Source organism: Anas acuta, chromosome Z (genome assembly GCF_963932015.1).
Source record: "Anas acuta chromosome Z, bAnaAcu1.1, whole genome shotgun sequence".
In the NCBI taxonomy this organism is placed as follows: Eukaryota; Metazoa; Chordata; class Aves; order Anseriformes; family Anatidae; genus Anas; species Anas acuta.
The window spans coordinates 47,639,873-47,657,908 of record NC_089017.1 but is presented as its reverse complement, the minus strand read 5'-3'; the positions used below and the strand labels follow the sequence as shown (position 1 = coordinate 47,657,908).

At 38.2% G+C, this 18,036-nt stretch overlaps 1 protein-coding gene and 1 long non-coding RNA gene across 7 annotated transcripts in view; one reads left to right on the top strand and one right to left on the bottom strand.

Moving 5' to 3' along the window:
• LOC137847702 (uncharacterized) overlaps positions 1 to 18,036 on the top strand; it is a 214,679-nt gene that overhangs the window by 98,336 nt on the left and 98,307 nt on the right. The window contains exon 1 of one of the 2 annotated variants that reach the window (XR_011091030.1): positions 15,072 to 17,178. The exons of the other annotated variant lie outside the window; for it this stretch is intronic. This is a non-coding gene — a long non-coding RNA (uncharacterized lncRNA). Of the gene's footprint in view, positions 1 to 15,071; positions 17,179 to 18,036 lie in introns of those variants that run through there. 2 annotated transcript variants of the gene reach the window in all.
• Positions 1 to 18,036, bottom strand: part of NRG1 (neuregulin 1) — a 468,454-nt gene that overhangs the window by 368,974 nt on the left and 81,444 nt on the right. The window lies entirely within an intron of this gene.

Below are 18,036 nucleotides of genomic sequence, written 5' to 3'. Positions count from 1 at the left end.
CCATTATTTTTCTCTAACTCTTTGTGGGGGCTATTGAATGTCACAGAAAAAAAAAAAAAAATCTTTTGAGCTGTGCAGCTTAATCCACTTTGGATGTATGTATGTGCATACATACAGAGTATTGTAACAGCAGTGTTTACATAAATAGCTAGTGATAAATAGATTTTTGTTTGTTTGTTTCCTGCACTTTTGCCATTAAACAAAGTATCAATTAGCATTTGAAAACTAGAAAAGTCTCTTCCCCCTGATGCAAGGTCTAAACTAAAACAATGGGATCATATGACCTATTAAATACAACTTCCCAGCCTCATTTTCTGACAGAGGAAGTCAATTTGGATTATTTAATTAGTTTGAACTGAAAGAGGTATACCTATTCAAGATTAACTCTTTAATGCTTCACTCTTTATATCCTGACGGTGTAACTGATACCTGGCTGATTTAGGACCAGGCCCATTTCACCTGACCACACTCCTGATGAGGAATAGATTGTCTGGAGTGTCAAGACAGTATTATATATACTGGAGTAAGTGCCAGGCAGGCAAATGTTAATTTGTCTAGTTTTATGTCCAAGACATCCATTACTATGATGTTATGCTAAGCATGTGTCACAACTGTATTAGCAGAAAAACATAATAAATATTTTTATTTGTAGGATTCACAAGTATCTGTGAACACTGGGATACTCTAGGACAGCTGTCTTCACTTTCTGTGCAAACATTTTTCCTTTAGGTGTAATTGTTGATTTTCACTGCCTCCTGTTCTGTTTCAATCACAGCATTATTATCTGATGACAGCATAGTCTGAATATATTCTGATGCATTCACTTGAAGGTTGCTGTTACAGCTTTTTTAGCAGCTCTATTCACTAAAATATTCAGATTTATAAGAGCAGATGGTGTGTTTGAAACAGAAGTTTTTAATTTAGGATAAATTTTGCAGTCCAGAAATTGTACGGAATACCACATGAGCATGTTTCATGACTTGCTGTCCCATTCCTTCTCATGCAAGATTTCAGGTCATGTTCAAAGTGTGACTGGCCTTTTCATATGCAAGGCTTTGCACATGACACTGATCAGGCCCTGTCCTACTTTTCTTCAATTTTCTATACATATCTCATAGTACTTAAACCATATCTGTCTTTCAGACAGAACCAGAGCTTCTAAAAAGGCTATCAGAATTAAAATCATGCTTATGGCAAGGCTGATCTTGTTCTTTTTACAGCTACTGTTACTTGAATAAATTCATATTTAATATTATGCTTATTTTTGAGATTAATGATATGTACTTTTCAAAAATATAAGAACCCAAACTAGATAGAACATGCTAAATATAGGCCAGAACTCTTGCTATAAATCATTACTGATTTTGAAACTCATCCATTGCCATTTCTGTAATTGCATATGACTCAAAATGTTGAATGTGCACCAATCATCTTTTGGTATATAACACTTCAGTAGAGCAGCTGTTAATTACTCTGCTTATACTTCTCACAGAATGGTAAGATGAACCAATGACTAATTCAATATACCAGATTTCAAAACCTCCACTTCTTTTCCATGATGAAACCTGTGAGATGGAAAGACCAAACCAGCTGAAGAGTGTTGCTTGTAGCAAGAAGCATTGCACATGACAAGTATAAATAGATTTTCCTATCATACTGGACATGTAGATGACCACAGTTTAAAAAGGCAACTCCATGAATACTAACTGTCAGGTCCAGCAGGAATAGTTCCAGTGCTGCTAGCAAGACTGGTGTTGATGCATTACAGCATTGGCAATGGTGTCACTGCAGCACAGCAAACAACTGTAATGTTTCCTCGACTATTCCCATGTAAGGCTACAGGTACCTTAACATTTTATGATTGAAGCAGCAGTGTGGTGAGAGCCATGGAAACTCCCTCTTTCTGAACATTGGGTCAGCATGCAGACTGGTTTTGGGATATGTGAATTGCAGTCCCTCCAGAGGAAACCTGTTCAAATGCTATTCTGCGGCTCCTAGGAAATGCACCAAAACCTTAATGGGCACATAAAGGTTTGCACCAATGATTTTTGCTTAGTACTGCTTTGATTCACATGAGTCTGGATGCTTAATTCAGAGCCTAGATTAAATTCAGCCTGAAATAAACCCTGAACTGCATACAGTATAGTTGTAATGATCTCAGCAACAAAGGATTCAATCTGCTGGTGTCCTTTGCTAAATTATTTGCCAATGTGGTCAGAGTCCATGAACACTACCAGCAGCAGTCTTTTTCTCTTTGTCCTGCCAATAGCTCTTCAAACACCAATGCAATAGTAGGAATTTCAAAAGATAGCATAGGTCATTTTTAAAATATCCATCCATCCATCCATCCATCCATCCATCCATCCATCCATCCATCCATCCATCCATCCATCCATCCAACCACCAGGCACCTGGTGGAGCGAAAGACTATTATGCTTGCAACATGAGTTGAATGCCTGCAACCAGATTGTCAGACTCAGTGTGGGATCAGCGCTTGATCGATTCCACCATAGGAGAACCATGACACAGTTCCCCATTTATAAGATCCCCCCAAAACAAGCAGAAGATGTAGATGAAACCTCTAAGTGAAATTGTGACCTTCTTTGGAAATATGAAGTTTATGATGACCCAAATTACGGATACATGTAATGCAAATTGAGCAATAGACATTACTAATGTGATGACCTGTATTTGACCAAAGATCCCAAAACTGCAGGCAGTGATGCAGGAAATTTATGCAATTTTGCTTAAAGCCCTGAGTAATCTTGAAATATTTGAAATCAAGTAGATGGCTTTGGGAGATTTATCTTAGAGGTCTGTATAATTTTCATGTAATTATCCAACACTGAGAGCAAGAGGAGACATGCAATCATGAATTATGAAAGTACAGAATGAATCTGTGACAGCTGCATCTCTTAACTTCCAGTTCAGAAATTTGCTTCACTGAATCCCCTGTTCAACATGAAAAGCACTGCAGAAATACTTCATGTCCATTCCTTCATTCAGGGACTTTCCCATAGTGCCTTTAGTGCGGAATGGTGAAAAAAATACATTAAAAAATCCCATGAAAACTGTCAGGGGCAAGAGAGCTGTCCTTATTATAAAAACACAACTATTTCAAGCTATTTTACATGAATGCATCCAGCTGCTCTGGCTGGTCTTTTGTGCCTTCTGAAAACTGCACCATCAGAGTACAAACCCTCTTTCAAAAGATGCTACCTTATTCTTTTATTCTTGTCATCACTTAGGATGGAAAGCACATATAAGAATGAGCACACACACACAGACACACAGTGCCCTAAATATGGCAGACAATATAATAGGCAGTGCCTAATAGGGCACAATGCCCTAAATATGGAGAAATTATGAACAAGCAATGACACTGATTCTGTTTATTATGCTTATTAATAGAACATCCTTGTTTTAGCAGGTTGAAAAACAGTCAAGAAAGAACATAATTTCATTTTTACATGTATCTAAAAGAATCACATTCTACTTCCAGATTTTAATATGTGATTTATCCATTTTTGTTGTCCAAAAATCAAAATAGGTCATTAAGATGTCATTAATACCTCCATAATTTTTCTTAGGAAAAAAAAAAAAAAACACATTTTATTCTTGAATTAATTCCTCTATGTTTATCCTTTAGATAACTTTAACTGTTCAAACAGATTCTATGTCTTAAAAGGTAGACCATGATATGATGGGCAAGATATATCTCTAGGACTCAGAATATCTATTTACAGTTGTTACATGATATTGGCTAGTCATTTCACTCCTCCTTGTCTGTATGTCCAGAACTTTGCTGTCTTGCCTACTAAAATTACAAGGACTCTGAGACAGATATTGCCTCTTATAAACCTGGACAGAATATAGACAACTGGGCAGAAATGTAAGGGAATTAACTCACTTTAGAATCCCTGCTGAGAACTCTTAGAAGCTGCTCTAGCAGAAAAGAAACAATGCTTCATGTCAGGTCTGGAAGCACCTAAATATTTTCCTTTAATGGAAAGCACAACACCGGTCTCATAATCTGATCGTTTCTGAAGGCTCTTGAACAGCTTTAATACTAGCATCCCAAACCCTGGTTCATCTACATATATTAAATAAATTCATTTTTTTTCTCCTTCTCGATGATATTGTAGCATAGATTCTTTAAACAGTTTGCTTTTGTACTGAAATAGATTTTCACATGAATACTCACTACTTCACTGACTATTTCTTTATGACTTGTGCATGTGCAACTGAGATACCATTCAGAGTTTGTACTTTGTCTTCAAATATTTGTTGAAGAAGGTTAGACCAACAGTGCCAAATGCTTTCTTCTTTAACAGCTATTAATTCACAGAAGGAGGAATCCCTTGTGCTTTAGGACTATGATAGATGATGAACAGGTGGCATTGCAGGAGAAGTAAAATTTTACACAATTTTTCCAGCAAATCATGTGTATATCTGCATCTATATTTTTAGCCATGTAACCATTAACCTTGAAAAATGGGCTAAGTGGACTGATCAGAAACAATCTGTTTGGATTAGAAACAAGCACTGTTATTTACAGAACAACAGAGAGATAGGAGAATTATACCATTTATCAAAAAGAATATGCTTCAAGATGTGTAGCTATAGGTCAGCCTTAGTTCTATCACATGAAAGTTTTTTGCTCATGTCTCAAGTACTTACAAAAAGGAGGTACCATTGGCACCTTCCCCTTTCCTTTTTCAGCTACACAGTGAGTTGAAGCTCATAGGTGTGAAACCTTTCACTCAGTGTTACCTGGCAAAGAATCCACCTCTTGTGTTCCAGACCACTGGGCCACGCCACCTGCTTTAAAATAGAGCAGTAAGCCAGGGACACTGTAATTCGTGTTTTAAGCATCCACCAGACCATGTTACAAGGAACAAAAGCAAAGGCTGAGCAAGGTTATTCATTTTAAAATGCAATAATTTCTAAAAAATAAGTATACTGTATTAAATTTTCCAGATCTGTTATGTGTATGAGTTACTATGGAAACCTAAGCACGTTAAACAAAACTAGTAGGTTAAACACCTGTGTGATCTAAGCAGTAACTGGTTTTTGTCTGTTGATCAATTGTATTGAATTGTAGCAATTACCTTTACATAGCAGAATTCCTAAAGGGAAGGTCTTGATGCATGGATTTTGTGTACTTTTATGTACTTCATGTGGCCTATGACTTCTTTCTTTTGGAGCCTCATCCTCTGGCTATGTCCTCCACTGGCTAGCTGCTGTGGCACAGCTGTAAGGGTCATCAAACAATACATCACTACACAGTGTGACCTCCTTCCCTTCCTTTCAGGAAGACAACGTGTTTGTGCTTGATCTCATTTACTTTTCATCTGGGGATCTTTTGTGAATCCATGTTCAGAAGACACCAAATTATTATTCCACTCAACTGAGTGATTTCAAGAAGCAGCTTTTTTAAACTCTCCGGAGCACTTTTACATGTAACCTTCAGTCTTTCCATAAACCTGCTGGACACAAGAATTGCTACTCAATGGAGTGGGAGCAGACACTCAGTAGCATTTTCAGAAAAGGAGACTCAGGAGACAAAACCTGACTTCCAAAGCAGATTCCCATCTCAAAATTATTTTCTCAGTTTTGGAAATTAGGAATTTTATCATTAAGTGAAATGAATTTCATCATTTCCTAGTGTTGTCCATGCTGTTCCCTGGATTTTAATTGCAGTGATTCCAGACAACTGATGACGAAGAGCAGTTCAAGTCCCAAGTTACATTATGAATGTGAGTTCATGATTGTGTTGTGTCTGGCCCATAGAAAACATTTTCAAAAGATCTTACCCTTTGCATCACAAACTTGCAAAGCCTAGATGCAAAGAAGGCCCTGGTGAGTGCAGTATGATACTTCCCTAGCATCAGGCAGGACACAAACGTGGAATGACACCATTCTCTGGGGAAGATGGTTGTGTTTTCAGGAAGGTGAGATGCCTTATGGAAATGTGGGTGCTGTTGCCTTCTTGCCCTAAGGTTAGACTGGTTTATAAATCTCCACACATGCTGTGCAGACATACTTCATGCTGTTCATCCTTTTACTGATGAAGCCAGTAAGCCCTCCTATGATTGGCCAATATTAAGCAAAGTGTTCACCTTTCCCCTTAAGGGGATGCCAGATGTTTTTGGTCTGCAGCTCAGTAATTTACAGAGACAGCAACTCCAAAGAGAGCACACAGTGCATATGCTCCATCCACCGGCTAAATGCATTTGTCACAGGACACAAGGTTTGCTAAATTTTTCTGACAGACTGAGACAGAAGAAAAAATAACATTCATTAAAAGAAACAACCATTGTGAATAAGAAAAAAGCATGCTGGGGAAGAAGGTTTCTGCCAGAGGATTTCACTTGAAAACAGAAAACCTTGTACACTTGGAAAATAAAATGCCACTCTGCACAGAAGCAAAACAACAGAGATTCCAGTTTGTAGCATCCAATGAATATACATGACAAAGAATAAAGTTGGGAAACTTACTGATAACACAGGAATTGAAACTTCACTTCCCTTGGAAAATTAAGGAGAAAGAAAAATAAGGAGACCTCAAATAGTCTTGGCCCTTCAAAATAACATTATCAGCTTTCCTTTATTAGCTGGCCCAGTACTGCACAGCTTTCCTTGAACAAGTAGTCCTCTTCCTGAAGTTCATAAGCCTTTTTATATAACTAACTACATGTTGGATTGGAGTTCAGAGGTGAAGTGCCATAAGAATATGAAAAACAGTTTGCTGCATCAAGCAGAAATTATGCACAGTTAGGGGAAACACCGAGCTCGGTGCAAAAGGGTACGACTATATATGCCTCACTGACTGTTTTCGCTTCCTTGATTTGGTTCACGGCCAACAAATCCATGGTAAAATACAGTTCTATTTTATTGCCTTTTAAGTGAAATGCAGCAAGGATTGTACGTTCATTACTGTTTTTAGCTTAGATCCAAAAACATCAGGCACCTATTTGAAATTCTAGCTGTCCAGTACCTTTCCAAATGTGCCTACCTACTTTACCCTAGTCAGTAAAGTCATACTGTCAGCAGTTGAGTTCAACAATTCACACCTTGTTACAGGCCTGTGAGGGCTGACTAAGTCATGAGGATACAGTTTGTGGTGTAAATAATACCAGTTTTTCACCAGTGTTTCATCATGAAGTTCAGGCAAAAAATGGATGGGGAGGAAGTCACTGAAGACAAGAGGCAGAGATGAAGGGAATACTATCATGCACATAAACCAAAAAGATGGTAATACTGGCCAATCTCCACAAAAATACTTAGATAATCCTTGTTGCCATACAGTGCACTGTGCTATAGTATGTGCGTATGCATATACACACAATTTGTATACATTCACCAGAATGCTTTTGTGATTGCAATTTTATTGGTACAGTTGGCTCTGTAAGCTATGTTTTAAACTGTAAACAACTGATGCTTTTGTAACTTGTGGTTTCCAAGTTATTAACATGCTATAAGACTGCTGCCTGTTACCATATTGGATTAATCATACCCATATTACATTTTCACCTGGCAACATACTTGGTAGGTAAGGTGACAATTATATTTGCACATAGAGGGTTCTTACTGTCTTCAAAACATCTTACAAACACTACGTTAATTAATTAAACAGATGCTTGCCCCTGGAATTGGATACTGACTACATGAAGTAGTGTGTCTCCCTGAAATAAGAAAATGATCCTGTGAAAGAATACCTAAACCAGGGAGAGAAGACAAGAGGAAATGGGAGAATTCAAGAATCAGATTAGGTCATATTTGTTTGAAATGATACATGAGCTAAAATCTACATACTAGTTAGAAAACAAAACAAAACAACAACAACAAAAAACAATGATTAAAACAACAACAACAACACTAAAACATTCAAAATTTTTGCATATCTCTGCTCATTTTCTGGTGAACCAGTGTGAAAATTTGACCTCAAATAACTGTAAAAACTATTTGGATAGTGACAAAATACTAGAGTCTTGTATCAAGAGGTCCTTAATTTTTCACGTATAAAAATTGTAAAGTTGCCCTTCCTGACACCTCCTTCCCAGCCCGGTGACTTCTAAAACTGTGTACACAAGACAGAGTAATACATACCAATACTGGTATGTATTGAGGGTGGGTTTACTGAAGTCCTGTGAGCTAGAGGATCTAGCTTTGACTCACTTTTCACAATTCTTCCCAGTAATTCTAAATTGAAATAAAAATAGCTGGCTGCTGATGTAGAAATCAGACACTTTACATCACACAAATCTTTTTAACAATAAAAATGAAATAATTGATCAAATTTTCAATGTATTTTTTCCATCTATTTTCTTCTCAGAGGTAGGCTTTGCATTTACCAAGGCAAACTGCTGGAGCATGTATTTTCAGAGATAATGTTCCACTACTAGCTTCACTTATCTTTAGTCAGCTGAATACTCACAAGCTTTCAAAAAGGAAAGGACTTTTGACAGTCAAACTTTGATTACTAAAGCAACAATCAAAATTCATTGCTGAGTAAGCCCTGGTTGGATTGCTAGAGCTCCTGGGGTTTATTCTCATATTGTTCATCTAGTATCATTACTAGAGAAGACTTTTTGTGAGAAACTGACAGTTCTATGCATGGCTGGCAGACTTGTCAAAATTTCAAGAAAATTCTGTTACATGATTTTATTTTATAACCTTGGTGTCAACTCTTTTATTATTTTTTTTCTTAGCACATTTCCCACTTCCCACTTTCTTGGAGAAAAAAGAGTGTAAAAAGAAGTCAATGCTCAGAATATTTTTTGAATCATGACTAGGTAGTCAGCTTGCTAGATATAAAATTTGCATTGATCTAGTGAATAAGATGAAGCACTGAGCATATATCAGAGACCACACTGGAAACATCCCCAGCACTGTCCTGAGATATTAGCCAGCAAATCATGTCAGCTAAAGGCAGGTTTTCACTGACAAATTTATCTTTCATCAGTATTTACTCAAGTACTAATAAGTACTACAGAAGTATTTAATGATAACATCAATTTGTTCCCAATCTCAGACAGTTCTCCTATCTTCAAAAGAAATGTGGGAGAGCTATAACAATTGAAGGGCTGGCAGCTAAAGGCAGTAAAGAGTTAACTCACATGTGCATAATTTTCATGGATTGAGTCATTTCAGCTCAGTCATATTTGATCCATGTGACTGTAGAGGTCATCCCTGTGTTTGCAATAATCCCTGTTTTAAAGGGGAGAAAAATAATTTTTTTTCTTATTAACTTGTATGGTACTTTGTTTTGGACTTAGGATGAAAATACTGGTGACAACAGACAGATGTTTCAGTTGTTGCAGAGCAGTGCTTGCACAGAGCCAAGTACTTTTGTGCTTCTCATGGTGCCCTTCCATTGAGGAGGCTGGGGGTGCACAAGAAGAAATTAGGAAGTGACACAGCTGGGACAGCTGACCCACACTGGCCAAAGGGATGCCCTGTGCCATGTGGTGCCATGCTCAGCAATAACAGCTGGGGTAGAGAAGGAGAAAGGCTGGGAATGTTCAGAGTGATGGCGTTTTTCTTTCCAATAAACCATTATGCACAATGAGCCCTGCTTTGCTGGAAAGGTCTGAACACCTGCCTGCTGATGAGAAGCAGGGAATTAATTCCTTGTTTTGCTTTGCTTGTGCATGCAGCTTCTGTTTTACCTAGTAAACTGTCTTCATATCAACCCACAAGTTCTTGCACTGTTACCTTTCTGATTCTCTCCCTCAACCCACTCAGAGGGGAGTGAGTGAGCAACAGCACGGTGCTGAGCTGCCTGCCGGGGTTAAACAACAACATGGCATTATTTAAGAAAAATGACAAAAACAATGGCACACGTTTTCCAATGCTACAGTTTTGGTCTTTCACTGCTGACATACATTATTATGTAATTATTAATCTTCAAATACAGTAGGAAGAATAACACCCTATTGAAATGTCTGTGTATTAGGGTTATGATTCCTATTATTGTACCAGGTCACCTCACAAATTGGCATGCCTCTGTCTTAAACCAATCCAAGGAGAAAGGACATAGCTCACGTACTTGATGGAAGTCTCAAGAATAAGGAGTCAGGGTCTCAAAAGGTGTTTAGTCATGTCACAGCCATTGTGATAAACTTCTGTTTATTTCAGTCAAAGTGAGATGCTCAGGTAATACCGAGGACCTGCAGCTAAGCATCCTCTCCAAGAGCAGGGAACAGAAACTGAGTCAGGCCAGTACCAACCCTTGCAATACCTCTTCTTCCCAAATAGTTGTACTGACACACCTGGTCACCCTGAAATTGTCAATTCTACCTAAAGAAAGTGATCAGTGCCCATGGGTTTCCCAGATCAGAGTTACTCCTGAAGCAGGAGGGGCCTGCCTGAACAGAGAAAGATGAAGGAGGAACTTAGAAAAAGTAGGCATCTCCCAGTACCACTAAAATTAAGAAATTCTCCATTGTTTGTAGTAATGTTCCCAAATGTCAGTGAGAGATATAGGTGAGAACAGCTGAAAGATAACACCAGAAGGCAAAAGGCTGATCTTTGTGGGTTTTGTTTGTTTGTTTGTTTTGTTGTTGTTGTTTTGTTTTGCTGGTGGTGTGGGTTTTTTCCTTGTTTGGTCAGTTGGTTTGGTTTTGCTGTGGTTTTTGTTTTTGTTTTTCAGTGAAAATACTAATTTCATAAGTACTGACCAACCTCTGGCAAAGTCTGTCTGTTTTGGTCAGATGCATTATTCAAACCATTTTACTCTAAATGAGAATAATTAGCAGGCAGCATCTAATGTATGCATCTTTGTTAAACATTAAGATAAGAAGAAAGTCGACATTGTTCTCAGCATGTGTCAAAAGCAACCCAAGACAATGGATCCTATTTTTAAAATATGTAATGAAGCCAAAATTTGCTTTCTGAATTTAATTACTAAAGATGAAATGTTCAAAAGCTGATTTTTCACATTCTACACCAGGTGGCAGATTATAGCAACTCTAGAAACTGAGCACAAATATGGACATGAATCCATTTAGAAATCTACATGGAGAAATAGAAAACGGCTCCAGTTTTAATTCTGTCCTGCAATACCTGACCAGTATGTGGAACAACATGATAACACCATGTGTCAAAAGCAGACCCACTTTCATAAACCAGAAGCAATTACCAGCAACTCAGCAAAGCAAGATCAGTTCCAAGAAGATTCTGCCAGAGTGTCTGAAAACTCAGATAAAACCTATCCCTCTGATATCAGCCCTGTACAAGAACCTGAGGAAAGAGGATTACACACATTCACCTTAGCACCATCAGGTATAAAACTTTAAGCACAGCAGTGGGAATTAGGAGCTACCTCATTGCAAAGGAGCTGATCTTCATCTTCTCTTTGTGGTACTTGATCCTCACAACATTTCTTAAGGACAAGGCACTTGCGTTTCTCCCAAAGATACTAAAGCACAGAGAAACTGAATAGTTACAGAGTGCAAAGTCTGCAGGCATGGTGGGAATGGAGCCGTGACTTCTCCTTCCCTCCACATCCTCAGTGATTTAGTTAGTCATCAATGACCTTGGTACTCTGCCTGGCACACTTCAAGGCAATACAAAAATACATCTCCTTTTCCTTTGCAAGGAAGGAAACAGCTGGTGCTCACAGTCTGCCAGTTAGCTGCATGCAGAAGTAAAAAGGGTTATTGCTTCTTCCCACTCTTCCACTCTCTACCTACTGTTGGAACTCTTGCCCTACTGTTGAAAGACTTCCCATTTGTGTCTTTACCTCATCGACTTTTCCTAGTATAGAGAGATGCAATTCCATGCTTGCCCTGGAAAGTAAATATACCAAAATACCTACCCTTGAATTTCACAGTCCTGCTGTATCATTGCCTTTGCCTGTAGGCTTATCCCAGACATCCAGACAGACTGGGATTGCAAATGTGCCTCCCCACATGAAGTAGTGAAGGCCTTTCCTCACCTCTGCATTATCACTAGCAGTCTCCAGTGTCTTCCACCATCAGACACAACAAAATAATGAAATCAATATAAAACTAAAAATACATTTCAAGGTAAAGACACCAGGACAAGACAGGTAGGCCTAGCAGAAAGGGCCTACCTGAGCTCTGACACCTGAGCCTGTGCAGGGAAATGGTTAAGTTTAGAATGGTTGGAGTAAAGAAGAAAGAAATCCAGCCTGCAAGCAAAACAGTTTTGGGACACCTACTTCCACATACCATGCTAGAGACTAAAATTTGAGATTATGATATTCAAGGTCTCATTCTCCTAGCCCAATGCTGATAGATTCCAGTTTTAATAGCACTGCACTGCATTTTGTTTATACCTGTGCTGGGTACCTTTTCTCAGACATCAGATCCAACCCTGAGGGATGACATGGGTTGGTGCTGGTGGACAGCTGCCTACATCAGAACATCAATACAATGCAGAACAAAGCAAAGCAAATGAAACAAAACACTACAATACTATACAATAAGTAGTCTTTTTGAAATCATTTACAGTTACTTATCTCTGCTACTTCAAAAGGCAATATTAACTTGAAGAAAATACTGTGCTCAGTTCTAAAGACAAGCAAGCAGTCAGAAGCCTCATAAAGAGTTTCAAGGATTCCCATTTTTGACAGCTCCCAGTGTTACAAATCTCCATACTGCAGTACAGGCATTCATAAAGTATGCTTATATTTAGCTTGTTTTCCAAGCTGACTGATATCCAACTCCCACTGTTAAGAATCCCAATATAAAAGAAAATCTTTGTAATGCAAGTATCCAAGGACACATCTTTTTACAAAACCTCCACAATACATGATTCTGAAGCACCAGCATGTGACAGCCTCAAAACACTGTAAGTAACTCAGTGTTCCCTTCTCTATTGTATAAACTGAGGATCTAGCCTTGGTTTGTTATGAACTGTTCTTGCTGTACCTACACCAACACTCATAAAAAAAAAATATATATATATATATAACAATAAAAACTAACGTACACTCAAACAGCTTTACATTGTCATTTTCCACATCAAGGGTCTTATCATAAGCAGATGAAAGGTTTAAGTATCACAGTAAGGTCTTTATTGCCATTGCAAGAGCAAGGGAAAGCCTCTCCTATCTCTGGAGAGAAATTTCCAGTTCTAGATGGATTTCTTTATACTTTTTCCATCTTGCTCACAAAGATCTGTATTCGGAGTCAAAGTGTGTTATTACCATCTAAATGTGGTAGGGGATGTGTAGGGTGGTGATCAGAGGCAGAAATCAAATGTGTTGCAATGAGAGAAGGTTTCATTGTGCAACCTCCTCTGAGGACTGATATGTCCTCATCCAGTCACTGTAAGAGATGGTTAAGGTAATTGATTTTGTCATGGTGACAGGCTTCCATTAGAGTGTTATTCATTGCTTTGTCATGTATTTCTAAAAACAGTGTCTAGCCTAATTAATTCCTTTCTCCTTTTTTGTCTCCTCCAGTCTCGTCTGTTTTTCTGCAGACCTGGAACAATATATATATTTCTTTGATCCTACTTCCCAAAAACTATCTGACTAGGACTATGTCCCAGACTGTGCTAAAGCATCCATCCTTCAGCTTGGCAGCTACATGATCCATGTGCTGACAGCACTAAGCATCCTTTTGCAATTCATCCTTACAGAATGTAAACCCTGACAGGTGAGTGAGTATAATGGAAGCATCTGTGTACAGGATCACGGCTTACAAAAAAACACATCAGGGAGTTTGATGTCTGCAGAGAAGGCGTAGATATGGGAAAAGCTCAGGCTAAGTCAATGCTACACAATACTTGGGGAGTAGGCCAGAGCTCCAGACCCATGGGGCAGACAGCCATGGCAAGTGCTTGTAGTCCTTACAATGCATGAAGAAATATATTATATGCATGCAAAATAATGTACCAGGGTGGCTTTTATCATACAGTTAAGGATAGCATCCCCTCAGTAATAAATGTATAGGACAATTCAAGCTGAATGAAAAGGTAAATTATTAATATGTGTAGATCTGACAGCATTTATTTAAAAAGAAAGCGAAGAAAGCACTGAGGCTTTCACTTTCCTGAGTGATTTGTTGAGTTTTATAAAAAAAATCAAAAAGCTGAGAAAAATTACAGAAAAGCTTTTTCTTCTCTGGATGCATTAAAAGAAACAGAATTGCAAGGACTGTGAAGTTATTTTCAAAATCTTTGCTGATAAACCATCTATATTAAAAAAATAAAATTGCTTCTGCCAATTTCACACCCACATAATAATTTAAAAGGCTGGACACACTAAGAAAAAGCAGACTACCACAAACTGAGTTTTGTATACCCTAAACTGAAAGAGTTAGGAGAAAAAGAAGCCAAAGTCAAATATCTGACTGTTGGCCTGTACAAAAAAAAAGAACTACTCTGTTTCTTTCTGGTCCTTCCTAACTTTTTTAGTATTATAACCATGTGATCTGTTCTCCTATAGAGGAAGTCCAGAGAATTGTGCCTTGCAGTTCAGACAGCAAGTAGCTAAACTGTGTTCATCCAGGACTTTCAAGCTTGACTTACTTCTTTTCAATTCTCACCTGAATTTCTCCATTTTCTTTATCACATGCTTTCTCCAAAACACCAGAAAAAAATAAAAGTTTAGTTTCTTCTAGGTACTGCAGCCTCTTATGTGTATTTAGAGGTCATGCAAGAATGGTAAAAAAGCTTCAGAGACGTTTCCTTGACATACTTATAAGATGTATCTGTCTTGATTATCTCACATAGAAACCTGAAAAATATAATACTATCTCATACTTTTGTTAAAGAAGTTCATAAAAAGCTGGTCAACTGCTCACTTCTGTATAGGTTAGACCCTGCAGTGGTAAAGGTAGGCCAGTAACATATCTTTGGGAGATATGACAGAATCTGATGTTAGTCCTATTAGATTCAGAAGAGACAAATGCATCTGGTCTTTGTGACACCTCTGTGATAACATTACGAGAAATTGTAATAAATGCAAAATAATACACCACCATCAATAAAATAAAACCATATGTGAAGGGAGGGTGCAAAGAGGATGAAGCTAGACTGCTTTCAGTGGTGTCCAGTGCCAGAACAAGAGACAAAGGGCACAAACTGCAGATATGTGAACTATAAAATCACCTGAGGCATGCACAGGATGGGTAAAGAATTATTCATGTTTCTAGCTTTCACTTGACAGCATTCGTTTTTATACATTATCTTGTGGAGTTACCAAGAAAAACAAGGTATGTTTCCTTTCATTTCCTTTCATTTCCTTGCCTTGCCTTGCTTTGCCTTGCCTTTTTCACATAATGAAATAATTATTTTTTCCCCTAGCAAACAGTTCAGTTATGGATCTTGATGTTGTAGGAGATTCAGATGATAAAATGTCATAAGTTTTCATTTTACAAAGCAATGAAAAATCCATCTAGGGTTATAAAATTCATGAATACTACCTCTTGTTCAGAAAGCATGAGTTGTTGATCGTTTAGAGGGTATGCCACAGAAACATCACTGCAAAGTTTCTATGCTCTTAGCCATCTTGTGCTTTTCTTCATTCTCCTTGTTTTACATCTACTATATTACAAACACTTTATATCTACTACCAGCCAAGACAGACCAATGCAGCAATCCGATCCAGTCTGCTCTCCTGCTTAGCCTGCCGAGATAACAGTAAAACAAACACTTCTGCATCCATGCAAAATGCAGCTAGAGTCCCTCACACTCACTTTCTAAATTCTTATGTATGTTTATACTTTAGACAGCACTGCCCTGCGACAGGTGAAAATGCCACTCCTCACCTCATCCACATTAACACTGCAACCCATTCAATGGATAGCTATAAACTGACAACACATCAGCTCTGCCACAGCCTTTTTAGACAACTGTAGCGGACTCTTCAAGGCTCAGAAAGGGCTAAAGGAAGCCAAGAAGACCCGGCTTTTACTTCTACTCTCTCACAAAATGGCTGTGGGATCCCTAAGGTGCATTTCTTCCCAAGTCATTCCACACCTTACCCTCCTCTCTATGGTTCTGGATAACATGCCTATTAGTCACTGCGTATTGGCATAACGCAGTGTGCAGCTAGCTTCCACAATGAGAATAGCAAAGTGAAATCGAGAGCTACTTGAATGTCAACAGAAATAAAAAGCAACTCTTATGCACATAGAAAAACTGGATGTTTTATTTCAAGTAATTCATTTCTCTTTGTGAAGAGTACCTCTTGAAAGTTGTAATCCAAGAGCAAAACTTCAGTGCCATGACATCTGATGATGAGAATAACTTTGTACTTGCACAACACAAGACCCATAAAACACTGCCTCTGTAAGCTGTGTTTACAGTATGACCCCCTACAGTTCACTTCAGGTTCTAGATTTTCAGGGTCTTGCTGGAGACATGTGAGATTTCCTACTACCTCTTCAAAACCTCACTCAGATCCTAAGGTTTCACTGCATTCTTTCCCTCCTACACCTGCATCTTCTAGTTGTATTAGCTAAACCAGGGCCATTTGAACCAGACTGTATTTCAGGTCTCGAGGGTAACAGAAAAACACCTCAGTTACACATGGGTCTGAGACCCTAGTTTGTGACCTGACTGAGGTGTTTTTATTACAGCCTTGGTGATGCTGGCTCCCTGCATTCAGCAGAGACAGGCAAAGCCTTTCAAATGGTGATTCACCTAAGGTCCAAAAACCCACATCCAGTCACAAGTAAACACCAAGGCACAGGGTCTGAGCTAGATATTCGTAAATACAGCCCTTAGCCTTTCAAATAATTGGTTTCACTTACATTAAAGAACCAAAGTAATGACTAACTTCTCCATCAATATATGGTACTGGAGTACAAGAAATAATTGTGAAATGATGGAGGTGTATGTGAAACCTGCCACATCCTCATTTGTGCTTTCAGCTGAACGAATGATTAAGGAACTGGAGTTCTAGCTCACTCTGCAGATGATGGCACTGTAAAAATACTGACAGAGACATTGGAAAGCTATTCCTGCAAACTTCTTGTTTGGACTTGGCATATTGATTTGCACAGCCATATCTTTGCATGTCTATTTGAGAAAGTCACATCGCATCTTTCAACAGCCCAGGAAGACCATCTTGCATGAGCTACATCACTGTCTTCCTGGTCTCTGGGAGTGATCAACACACAGAGAGAATTCCACAAGCTAAAGAAAAAAAAAAAAAAAAAAAAAAAAAAAAAAAAAAAAAGGAAGGGTTTAATAGTTTTAATAACATGCATAAAAAAATAAAAATAGTTTTTAATAACATGAAATTCTCCATAGAAAACTCAGCCAGCAAAATGCCAGTCCAAGAATCATGGTAACTGTGGCTTAACTACCAGATTGATTGGAATAGAAAACAGAATTCCTTTGATTTAAGAGCTAGTTTTTCTATATAACTTAAGCATGATATTTTTAATTGTTTACTGTCCATTGTGGTGGCTAGATTCTTTGATTACACAGGTATAACTCAAGGACAAAATTCTTACATTTCTGAACTTCCAGTAAACTGATAAGTTTTATCCCGGAATAGGAATATTGTTTTCTACTGGCTTTGCTCTTAAGCTTTCAGGAGTATATTTTTAGGTGGTATAAATTGTCATAGCAACATTTCTCCCATGAGGTTTGGATCTCCTCCCTTGTCTCTCTGTCTCTTATTTCAGATAAAGACAAGGCAGATTTTACCCCATGTCAAAATTTTATACCATACTATTATACAATCACACTGCATTAGATTCACATTCTAGTTAAAATGCAACGGATTTCCTGCAAAAACAGAGCATGTTTTTGATAAATGAAACTCAGTCCAGGTTCAGTATTCCCTGCTCTGAAATGATGACCAGGATCTGCACGAGTTCTTTGACATTTTTCAGTCATCTGCTCTTGTTAGTTTTTGTTCTAGGCTGAGCATGATTCCAGATCATGCACAAGATTTGAACCAGTTCCAGCACTGAAAACTGTGTTCCTCCTACTAAACTGCTTGGGTCCCAGAGTACAGTCTGCATTGAGTCGACTTTGAGCTGGTGAGATGGGGCAAGCCAAGAATGAAACAGGAACAGTAGCCAGATCTGAGAGTGACCA